Source organism: Aptenodytes patagonicus, chromosome 23 (genome assembly GCF_965638725.1).
Source record: "Aptenodytes patagonicus chromosome 23, bAptPat1.pri.cur, whole genome shotgun sequence".
NCBI classification, from domain to species: Eukaryota; Metazoa; Chordata; class Aves; order Sphenisciformes; family Spheniscidae; genus Aptenodytes; species Aptenodytes patagonicus.
In genome coordinates, this window is record NC_134971.1 from 7,113,035 (window position 1) to 7,125,624 (window position 12,590).

At 44.4% G+C, this 12,590-nt stretch overlaps 1 protein-coding gene across 1 annotated transcript in view; it reads right to left on the bottom strand.

Annotated features, from left to right (window-relative positions):
• Positions 1-12,590, bottom strand: part of KCNJ5 (potassium inwardly rectifying channel subfamily J member 5) — a 47,844-nt gene that overhangs the window by 19,109 nt on the left and 16,145 nt on the right. The window contains exon 2 of the mRNA XM_076358645.1: positions 1,209-1,383. The gene's annotated coding sequence lies outside the window, so the exon portion shown is untranslated. The remainder of the gene's footprint in view (positions 1-1,208; positions 1,384-12,590) is intronic.

A 12,590-nucleotide genomic window follows, 5' to 3' on the forward strand; every position in this document is an offset into this window, starting at 1 on the left:
GAGTGGCTCTCCTGACCTCAAACTGAATAGAAAGTGGGTGACTCTTCTATAAAAGAGTCTGGAGATTTGTCTCAGAACATGACTTCAAAACTCTGTTTGCCTTTTTCAGAGTCTGTAAATAATTGGGCTGGAACCTTCCAGAGATGGAGAATTTTCTCTCATGGGAACCAGAAATGATCCTGATCCTTTATCTCCAACTGAGTAGGAACACTGGGGGAAAGAACTGAACCCCAGAAGTGAAATAACTCCCCCAACACAAACACGGCCAGACACACTTCCCACATACTATAGAAGATACTGGTTGCTTGGATTGGTCAGGGAACTAGCGAGAGAAGCCATTTTTGTTTCCCTCCGAGCTACACTACTATAAATCCAAGGTAATTGTCTACTTAAAAGTAAAAGGGTGCAGGAGGAAGGACCTGCTTGATTACAGAATCCCTGAAAGTCAGATGGCAAGCTTTTTGGGACAGGGACAGTTTCTGCCAATTCTCGATTGGTTCCTGAAACTCTCAGGTCAAAACCAAATGAGAGACATGCTGTATAAAAGTTAGCATGTTACTCCCAACCAGCATGTGCTGATACAAAAAGGAGGACTCCGGGCACCTTTTTGACCGATGCAGCAGGACATTGGTAAAAAAATTAGTCATGCTTTTACCTCCCAGAGCCATAAACACCCCTAGGAATTCCCAATGCATTAAATTGCCTGTTCCCTCCAAGGGCTGAACATGCCACATGGTCTGGAGACTACACTGCAAGGGCTCTTTAAACCCTAAGCTGACTAGTAAGTATCCTAATTATAAAAGAATTTAATCTTTGACTCTAGGTGAGGATTATGGAGTCACTCCATGCATTTCAGGGCTGCTTTTACTGATCAGTCTCCCCCCGCCCATTGTATTCCAGTGATCTCCACTAATCTGGTATCTGAGCAGTTAATAATTTTTATTGTCTTTTCCTGCATAACACCTTTACTAGATCTGACAGTGCTTTTGCCCAAGATCAACATCTAATCCCCGGCTTCCCAAAGAGTTCCCTAGCAGCTAGCGAGTTAGACAACAGCTTGCACCCTGGCAGGTTTGGGCATAGAAACCTGGTGTTCAGCTGACCTAATACCTCAGCCGCTTGTCCTCCTGCCTTCTGGGCTCCTGATCCTTTGCAACCAGAGAAGAAAAGAAGTGAACTGGAAAAACAAACAAAATCAGGTAACTTACTTGCTAAGAGCGGCTCTGCATCAGTCTTGTGCCTTGGCACTTCGGGGATACTGGACGGTGACAGGACTGAGAGGTAGGTAAAACAGCTGCTGGAAAAGTGTCCGATCCATGCCATCACCAGAGAGCTGGGGTCGTCTTCTGGTCCCTGGGCTGTCTCCTTCCTTCTTCCCTCTGCCTGGTATTAGAAAACATTTATGTGGCACTGAAGATTTCAATGCACACGCCCCTGTCCCTAGGGGGACACGCACCCCTGATTTCCCTTGCTCTGTCAGAGCTGACACGGGGTGCTCCAAACCCTCACCCTCCACTGCTGCAGCGCTACTTTTGCCTGTCAAATGCCTGCCTTTCCTTGTTGCTGCCCTCTCCCATACAAATGAATTCTTGGTGGTATAAAGCTTTTTAAAGGGCTGGGGCAGAGGGGAGGGAGAGGAGAGGACTGCATGTGATGGGGAGAATCATCTGTTCTGAATGAGCAGCAAAGGGAAAGGTGGCAGGAGTGAAAGCAAAGAGGGGAGGGGTTTAAGCCGCTGCTTTGCACAGAAAGGGCTGGCTGGGGAGGGGGAAGAGAGGCGTATTTGGTGCCTTGAGAGAATGCAAGGCACTGTGCTCCCCTGTCACCACATGGTCTTTGCCCTCCTGTGCCAGCTCCCCAAGCGCTGTGTGTTTACTGCTCCTCCCCGTGCCTGCTTCTCGGCTCTCCCCTTGCCTGGGTTCTCCTTTCCCGGATTACTGGATGGGCTTTCATTTTTTTAGGGAGTGGGGGCTGCGTTCTTGTTTTAAAATCACACAAACAGAAAGCAGTTCCAAGGAAAAAGAGGACAGGGAGAATGCAGAAGCTGCACATTTAACAGGGAGCACGTGTACATATTCATCGGCATTGTGGAAACTCTCTCTTCCAGGCTGGACCAAGGAATTTGGGAAAAGCGGGGAGAAGGAGGGAGAGCATGATTCCTCTGGCACTCCTCCCTTGCCTGTCAACCATCAAGCTGCTGAAATGGTGTTTGCTGACTGTGGTGTTTGCCTGTGATCCAGCTAGTCCCAGGGAATGCTCTCAAAGCTCTTCAGTGGTTTGCTGTATTTTTTGTCTTTCTCTTTTTTCTTCTTTTTTTTTTATCATTGATAATACCACACTGTCTCCCTAGCTTAGTAAAATATTTCCTTTTCTGAAAAGCAAATGTCAGGTCAGCTGCATATGAGAGAGAGATCTGCCTGGTAACTACAGGTTACCTTCAGGCTTTGTCACCCTGTGCCCTTAATGCTGTCCCCCTGTCCTCCCTAATTCTCTATCCCAGGACCACACGCATTACAGCCCATCAGAAATGCTTTCGCAGAAGATTTTCTGGTCAGGAAAAGAGAACTTGTCAAAACCAAAGCACTGTACAGGAATGTGTCAGTATTGCTGGAATCTGAAAGCTATTTTTTCCATGTTCTTTGAATGACTTTCAAGGTTTTTTTATTTTTTTAAAGTTACACTACCACTAATGAAATATGTCAGCATTGAAATGACATTTTTATTTTACTGTATGGACATTTTGCAACTTATTATTTGCATTCTTGTTTTGGAGCAAGAAAAAAATTGAACTAGTGGAACTTCCTGTAGATCAGAAAATCTGATTCCTAACCATCTTAAATCTAGGACACATAACACCTGATTATGGAAGCTAGACTGGAAAAATTCAAAGACAGACACGCTAAAGAAAGGGAAATAACCACAGCCTTGAGTATCATTAATAGTCATATTGCACAGGGGACTGGGTTAGGAAAGCACATCTCTATACACATAGCACTTTTTACCAGTGTTCTCGTTCTCTGATCTGTACGTGGAGGTTGGATCTGGCCAGATGAGATAGGAATCCGGAGCCAGACCAAGGACTTCGGCCATTAAAAATTAGTTTTGCAGATGTAATTTTGCTTTTCCACTTGTTGTTAGTTTATATTTCCCACTTCACCACAGTATGGGCAATGAGATCAGACTAGCCAGTTTGGCTCCTGTTTCTCATGCATTAGAACAGTGCTACATCATCTAGGTTGCAAACAGCACAGAGGACTAAATTCAAATCAGCAGTGAAACTATTTTCAGTGAAAGTAAAAGACATGGTAATAAACTGTTGATTAAATCCTATGAAATTGTGTTAGATCTTCTGCCTGCTCATAACTGTTAGGAATGCTCTTTTCAGCAATATTTATTTCACCTTTTAGGACTATGTCTATGATACACGAAGTATCCTTATAAAAGTGCTATTTGGGGAGTACATTAACAGTCTTGTTTTGTTGTTTGTTTTTTAAATAAGCAAACGAACGTACTTAAAAAGTACTAAACAGTAATTCATACAGCATGAGAGTCAGTCCCCCGTAAAATGGTGGGTGAAAAGCTGGACATGAGCCAGCAATGTGCGCTCGCAGCCCAGAAGGCCAATCGTATCCTGGGCTGCATCCAAAGCAGCGTGGCCAGCAGGTCGAGGGAGGGGATTCTGCCCCTCTGCTCTGCTCTGGTGAGACCCCCCCCTGGAGCACTGCGTCCAGCTCTGGGGCCCTCAGCATAAGAAAGACACGGACCTGTTGGAGCGGGTCTGGAAGAGGGCCACGGAAATGATCAGAGGGGTGGAGCACCTCTGCTATGAAGAAAGGCTGAGAGAGTTGGGGTTGTTCAGCCTGGAGAAGAGAAGGCTGCGGGGAGACCTTATTGCAGCCCATCAGTACTTAAAGGGGGCTTATAAAAAAGATGGCAGCAGACTTTTTAGCAGGGCCTGTTGCGACAGGACAAGGGGGAATGGCTTTAAACTAAAGGGGGGTAGATTTAGATTAGATATAAGGAAGAAATTGTTTACGCTGAGGGTGGTGAATCACTGGCCCAGGTTGCCCAGAGAGGTGGTGGATGCCCCATCCCTGGAAACATTCAAGGTCAGGTTGGACGGGGCTCTGAGCAACCTGATCTAGTTGAAGATGTCCCTGCCCACGGCAGGGGGTTGGACTAGATGGCCTTTAGAGGTCCTTTCCAACCCAAACTATTCTATGATTCTGTGATAGTATGAAAATCATAACATTGGCTTTCAGAGCATTTTAAGTGCCTGGATGCTGCTTCACCAGCACTAGGGACAGTGTCACCTTCATAAAGGCATCAGCTCTGCTTCTTCTTTCATTTAATCTCTTTTAATAAGATTTAGAATGAATTTTTGTGCTAGGAAAAGCTGTCCAGCCAGCAGCCCTAGAGGAACAGAGTCTCTGCAAGTCTGCAAAGCTAGTGTGACATGGTCAACGTTAGCAGAAGCCTTCCTTCCCACCACCCACACACGGTTATCCAATGCATCTCAACTACGAGCCCAGTGGACAGGGGTCTCCCAGATGTGCAGAGGAGTGGGCTCACAGAATGGTCATTTCTGTGGTTACTGTTTGCCCACCTTGAGCTACACCACTGCATTGCTCACGTGCGAGAAATGGCACTGTGTTTCATGCAATGTAAATAAAAACATTTTCACGTTTTGAGCAGACTCCTATTTCTTCTGACATGAGTGAAACTCTGCTAACAGGCACTGCCATCTGCTGGCACCACGTCCTTCCACCGATTTCCCTACAAACGCTGACAAAAGTGGGGCACAGTGAGGGTTTAAAGCGGAGTCTGGATTTTCACAGCGCCTGCTAATCTGTGAGGCTGCAGAAAGCCCTGTTTCCCCAACATCTCACATGTATTATTCAGCTGGAAAAGAGAGACCTCTGCCCTAATGAGATTTGTCAGCTTATAAGCAGGCATATGATTTTGACACTCTTCTCTCTTCGCCACAGCTCTGGCAATACCTTATGCAATTGCACAGTGCTGTGCTCACACCTCTGTCCAGACATCAGCTCAGAGGAGAGAGTGGGATTGTAGCACTGATCTGCAGATACCGCCCAGCACACACCGTAACTGCATTTCTGTGCTGCGGTTGCTGTCTGTCACAGGACCTGATGCACCAGACACTTTACAAAGTGTAGCAAAGGCCACAGAAAAGAGGGCACTTGAGGGATACGTACTTCAATCAACGTTAAAGGCCTTTTAGGAGCCATTTATTTAATCGCCAGAGAGGTAGTACCTTTTGTGTGGGTCCATATGAGTGCACGCATCTTGGTAGACTTTTGCTTCCTTATTCCTACACTGTAAATTAGTACATCGTTTCATGTATTATTTCAATAGACATCTTCCAATTTCTACTGATTAAAGACAAGCCAGACCTGAAAACAGTTTTTGAGCTGGCAACTACACTTCAGTGAGTCAGTGACCTCAATGTGCCCTTGCTAAGGTGGTTAAAAAGTTATCAATGGCCTCACAAGTTTGAAATATGTTAAAGAACTCCAGCTATCAGCTTGCTGCAGAAGGGCAGATTTAACACAAAATGGCAGTACAGTTCGGGTATACTCTCGGGCTAGTATGTAAACAAGGAAATGTAGAGGGATTGCTTTTCTGAGTTCTCTCAGTGTTTGGGATGGGCTTCACCTTAGGCAATGCCATTTAGGATGCGCTGCTCTGAGTCTAAACAGCCATGCTGTCTCCTTTCTAACTGATGCAGAGAGACAGGTAGTATCAGAAGGCATCTAAATTAGACCCTTATGTTAGAATGGGATGAATGATCTAATTCCAGGAGCGCGTAGATACAAATTTCACTTGAGTGCAACATCTTGATTTTCCTGGGGGTGCTTACAAGCTCTAACAGCTGTGCTTCACTGTTCAAAGGACGTACAGGGCTATTTACAGGGGTGAAATTATGGCAACTGTGGAATGCTTAGCTCCTGGATTTGCAAACAGAACAACAAGATGTGGAAGAACAAACTTTAATCTCATTTTGGTATAACTAAATAGCTCTCTGAGGACATTATGTATATAAAAAGCTTTCATAAAACAAACAGTTTGGATTTTTGCTGGTTCCTACAGAATGCAGCAGGGCAGTCCGATTTTTGAGCTTTCATGAACCAAATGGGGAGTAACCCCCATTTCCCTGAGGTTTCACTGCACATAAATGAGCCACCCCCCCCACGAGCACAGACTGGCCCATGACATTTATTACCCAAAGGGACAGTCTTCAATCTGAGCGCCAGTGACAGAATCTGTAGCTTGCTCTGAAATCAGTGGAGGCTGTCTTTGGCTTTACATGTATTGAGAGGAGAGGGAGCAACAGTGCCTTCAGGGAGCATTTTCATTTGTTGTGCAATTTGATCTCTGGAACGAGAGATGTCTCTTCCCCTTTGTCAACCATTAACATACCATCCCACTAGAAGAAAACAGAGTTGTAAGAGCCAGTGCTGGAAACAGCTTCTAAGATTGTCTCATCCACCTCCACTCGTCCCTGGTGCACCCAACTGAACGGGAGCTGAGCTTTCAAGTAAAGCTCTGAGAACCTCGATGTGACAGTCACCCACTCCGTCTCGACTTCCTTTTGTGTTTTGGGGCTTATTCAAACCCCAAACTCAAAATGAAACTTGGGAAGTAGGAACAGAGGCAGACAAAGGGAAGGCAAAGTTTCTGCAATAAACCCAAACTCCCCCGCCTCTGTGAAGCATGTGTGGAGGAGTCTGCTTGCCATTTCCTTTGATATGATAATGAGGAGCTAATGCTAACCTAGGGAAGGAGACAGCTCTTCTCACAGCTATATGGGGCTATTGCCTAGCACTGATTTGCGCCAGCCAACACACATCCCAAGTCGTTGCTATCTTTTAACTTCTGGATTGCCCGCAAGTGTGTTAGTCCAGTTCTTAGTGAACTGCTGTTATAATTAACACTAATTAAGCTCTTGTTCTGCAGGTGCAGCAGCAGAACCTAAGGCTGAAGGGTGCCCAGAGACTGAACTTCCCACTGAGGCCCATGGTAGCTGCAGGGCTAGAAAACCCTGGCGAGGGGCACTGAGTGTGTGTGAACTTGCACATGCGTGGACATCTCTTCTGTGAATAAACTACCACTCCAGCTTCCAGAGTGCCTGGCTGTTCACTGCCTGTGAGCTCAGAAAAAACAACAACAACAAAAAAATGTAGTAGTCGTAGCACACTGCTAATAATGGCAAATTTATGAAAACAATTTCCTTGCTAGGCTGTCAGAATTCAAAAAGATTTCTGACAAAAGCAAATGCCTTGGTTCTTTCAGGTGGGAATCTTGTTGCATTAACTTCCCTCCTAAAAATGTACAGCCTTCCCTTTGCAGAGAGGGATGGGTGCATGCAGGATGTAACCAGAAAGGTACAGTCTATTTCTCAAACTCAGCCAGTAAGTAGCCCCTTCATTGAAAAAGGATCTCACCTCTAGCTTGTGTTTTTCCCAGCAATGGTAAGAGAGAGACAAGAGGTAGAGCCATCAACTCCTTCATTTAACTATGAGGAACCTAACAGGGTATTTAGTTGATTCCAAGGGATTCCACAAATGTCTTTGCATGAGACTGTAACAGACCAAATTTTGCCTTTGGGCACCAGTAGGAGCTCAACCAAAGCCCAGCGTGCACACTTGAAGTCCCGGTTTGTCGCCCTCCGTGAAACTACAATCCACTGAACATCACAGATCTGCACAACATAAAACAGTCACTTCCAGCATATTCTGTGGTTACTTAAGCAGAAAGCACAATCTATGGGGCAAAAATAATAACCTGAAGATAGATTTTAGGCAATGCACATCAGCATGTCTAGTTCATTTAACTGGCATACTTTAATACTATTTGCAATCCACTCTTAGGAATTAAAAGCAACCCAGCATTTGTTGTAGCAGGTCTCACACGTCACTGCTCTGAGTTTACTTCAGGATCCTTTTCAGCTCTACTCTGGCTGCAGAAAAAGTGACCCCCACTGACTCTAATGAAGTCTTTTTATTACTGTTTAATCTTGTGTGTGTGTGCCTGGCAGCAGACTAGCAGCCCTGGGGACAAAAGGCCTCTATTTAGCCACAAATGGGTACTGTATGGACAGCCTTTCCCCAGTGCTGCCCTTTCATTATATCCCAAGTGTATTCAGGTGACTGGACAGAGCAGCTCCGGAGCCAGAAGGGGTCTGTTAGAGAGGCTAACCAGCACGATGCGTGATAGACAGATTAGCTGGTAATACCCAGGCAATTAACCCTTGGCTTCTCTATTTCAATTAGCGTCTGGCCATGGTGGAGCTCAGAGCCTTGGCCCTTAGGATCTGACTGACGTCCCTAGGGATTTAAAGCTTCAGTCGTGGTTAACCTAGGCTAGATTTGAACTAGAGATCTAAAGGTGAAAAATCTTCAAACCCCATTTTAAATCCACAAATATACACAGCTCTGAGTTTTAGTGAAAGACTAAACTGCACCTTGCACTAGGATCCTTTTGGTGTGAGAAGGGTAGTGGGAGGGTCCGTAAAAGAACAGAAAGGGGAATTCCTGCTGCCATAATAAAGTAGCATAGTGGTTGCTGACCACACATGACTACAGCAGAGCTGGTCTGCACACTCTTTTCCCCTGCAAGGGCTGGAAGTGCTCTACCAGAGGAATTTTTTGCTTTGTCAAAATTCCAGCACTTAAGCTGGGCAGTGGATCTCCTCTGCAATTAAGTTTTATGCTTTTACATGCAATAGACCTTCAAGCCAATTTCTGAGATGCATCTTACTACAACAACTTCTAGGGAGTCTTTAAGAACAAAAGCAATTATTCCATTCTTCCCCAAAGTGTCTAGGTCCAGTAAGTAATCTGCATGGACTGGTTAAATTCAAGAACTATGACTGTTTATTAGAAAATCCCAGTAACAGTTAGGTAACTTCTGAGCTCTTGGATTTCCACATAATTTGCTAACATTAGGAAGATTTTCAGCAGTTTTTCAGTCATTTGGGAGCTTAAGAGAACCATTTCTAGAATTCCAGACCTTGCAGCAGCATTCAATATTTATAAGGAATTCCCTGCCTTGGTAGCAACAACTGACGGTTACGAAAAATAACTAGACTGCCAAAGACTGCTAGATGAAGATATTTCCAGCTTTTGCCTGACTGGTTGATATTTAGTTCAAGCAAATAACTGACAAAAGGAAACATATCTAGGAGGGAAAGGAGAGGGTGCATGGGAACTCACAACAGCTACAGTAAAAGATTTTTCTACGTTTACACAATAAATCAGCAGCAGAATCAGGAAAAGAACCAGTCTTCTGGTTTCTACTCCAGCCGCTTATTCAGGGAACCACGCTGCCTATTATGCGCTCAGATATTGCTATAGGATTCTGTAGTACATGAATAAAACCTTTCCCCATCCTCCAAATAAAATTTTGAGATTGTGCTGAATCTAGGCTTTTCCACAAAAATGCAAATAACTCATGTTTAATGATGCAATGGAGAGAAAAGATAAATCTTGCTATCACTGTAATAAAGTGCCTTTTTATGAACACTCCTGTATGCTTGCTGCCTGACAATACTGGACATGATCCAGCTCTGTTTACAGTGCCAGCATGTCTGTGTCCCTGACTCCTGGCGCATCTGTACATTTTGTTCTTGGCATATTTGTATCTGTGGAGCCAGCTGACCTTGAAACTCTCATCAGAGGGGAAAAAAATAATAAAAAAAGCAGCAGCCAGAAAGCCTACCACCCACCATATATTTCACAGTTATTATCAGAATACTTTTCCTCTGTTCAGTTTGCACAGAGATGACATTCAATACCACTGAAAATGTTCTTACTGTCCCCAGAGAGGCCTGCTCAGAGTAAAACCGAAGGAAATTAAAGACCTATCAAGCAATCCCCTGATACAGGTTCATAAATATAAAACTGCAGGCAGTGACTGGCTAAAGCACTAAGACAAAACCTGCTGAAACTCTGTGACCTGGGTCCCTCTCTTCCTGCCTCCCTCGTATTCCCTACTCTGCAAGGAGATGGGGAGAGAGGTTCCCTGCAGCTCGTTATCACTGCATATTCACAGAAAACAGAGAGGATGAAGCATTTGCTGTGGGACTAACATGCCATAGTGCACCGCTTCTGTGACAGCAAGGCTTTGCAGCCATCGCTAAAAATACACCTCTTTCAGACCACAGCCTGCTGCTGCTGTCTGCTGTAACAACTCCTTTCCCTGAAGTAGTGGATTGGTGTGTGATGGGACACGCTTAGGCAGCACAGCAGTGTGCCTAAGGCAAATGATGCTACAGACTATGGAATCTGAATTCCCCAGAAAAACAAGCGATGCAGACGCCTGCTATTCAGTCCTGCCAGACCCTGTTGCTTTACACAGTCTGTAAGCGGGCTGTCATGCCTCAACACAAACTGCAGAATTACTTTTGGGGAACCCTTAATGTGAAGACCTTCCTTAAAGTGTTTCCCATCCTCCTGAAGAATGAATAGATGAGTTTTGTTGTGACCTGCTTTACAACTGTATGAAACCATGATGCAGATCAGTGACGAGGACCTTTCAGGCAGTCCTGAGAAAGAGGCTGCACTGCTGAGAGACAAACTGGGTCCTCTGCAATCTTCAGAGTCAAACTTCTCTGGAGCTATGCTGAATTCAATTACACTACCGTGCTCACTAAAGTGGTCCCTTACATGCTGTAATTTGTGCAGCAACAGCTCACTGAAGTTGCAGCAAAACTGTTGGATTTACCCTGCAGTCATTCAGCGAAGCTTTCCTTTCTGGTTGGATTTGCCTGGGGCTTATTCCTTTGCCACTCAATGCACCAACTCAAAATTTCAGATCTGCCTGAAATTGTACAAGAAAAGATGCTTCACCCAAATCGATGAAATTTACTTTACTTTTCTGTTAGTCATGAAATTTGTCCGCTGTTTGATATATCTGAGCCCGAGATTAAGGAGATCAGTGTAATCTCAGGCCGTTATAAAACTTTCTCAGAGTGCAATACAGCCATAGAAATAGCTCAGATGACTCTACAAGTCATGCTGTTCTGTTGTAAGAGCAGACATAAGGAATTACTGACTAGATTTCCCAGAATGTACCAGTGTAAATGAGGCATAACACCAGAATTGTAGACACGTCAAAAAGCATAAAACTAAGTTTTCCCAGGAAATATGATGCCATATGGGCATGGTCTTTGTTCTGGTGAGGCTTCTTTCAGTTCCCCAGGCTTTTCTATGTCATAACATTCTTTAGCAAGATGACTGGGTTATGTCATCTCAGCCCTTAAATTGCCTTGGGCTGTGGTGTTTCCACACTAATGATACCACTGGAACTTGCAGATTCAGTACTGTCCCATTCGCAGAGAATTGATTCATTTGTGCTGACAGCTTGCATACACCTTGTCATACAATAAAGTTATTGAAACTGAATTGCCAGAAAGGCTACGACCATCGCTTTGGGTGATTTATCTGGGACTTATTCAGCACTCGGAGCCAATGCCAAGAAAATTCCCTCAGGTACCTAGACCAGATGTTGTTCTCATCTGAACTATGTTAAATCTGAGCTAAAACTACTAAAGCCAACAGACATGTAGTGCTACTATCACCCTTGTTTCAACTCAGAACGACACTCCCCTCTGTGTCCACCCCATCCCCAAAAAATTAACAAAACAACCACAGCTGGACAAAAGTTCAGCCTCTCTGATTTCACCTGTTTGCTGTGCAAAATGATTTTGGCATATAAGAAAAGGTTGACCAAATTTTTTTATTGATGACACTGGCCCTAATTTAAAAAGGAAGATGGAGCTTTGCGGTACTCAGGTGGGTATGGCGTGAAAATGCTAACGGAGGTGCTTTCTGCCAAAAGCTTCACCTTCCCCCCCCACTTTCCTTCATCTTTTTAAGAGATTTTCCATCACATACAGAGCCAGCATTTCTTCAAGCAGTCCCTGCACAGGCCAGTAGAGGGTGGTGGGCAGCTACATTGGTTTTTTACTCTCCTGACCATTCTCAGGGGTAAAACCACACATCTCTCTGAAACATTATTTAAACATGCATCCTATTTGCGAGAAAGTACAAAAGGTTAAGCATGAAGCAGAAGCTTTACTGAAATAAGGTCTTTCCCCATAGCTTTTTCATGGAAATGATATATGCCAATTTTAAGTACTTTGCCAATATAGGAGGACTATATATGAGTTTACAGTTTTAGAAAGTACTTATGAGTTACTGTGCAGGACAAGCATGTTTTGGCACATCTACCATTTGCAGAAAAGGCCATGCAACGCCGAGGTTCATCTCAGTGTGGGTGATGGAGACCTACAGAAAATCTTGCTACAAGAGATGAAGGTGCCTGCCTGGGCATAAATCGAGCTCCTCTTCAGAAAGCACCTCATGGCTCTGTAGAACTAGACATGACAAAAACACATGGTAAAGGGGAAACTTCAGCACAAAGAGACTTCAGTATATGGACACATTGCGAGAGAGAGGACAGAGGACTGTCTTCAGCTACCTAACCTAGTCATTGAATCTGTTATGGCATTATCAGGTCAAGAGAGATAAGAAGCCAACTTATTCAGAGTTGGCTAAACTCCTGCT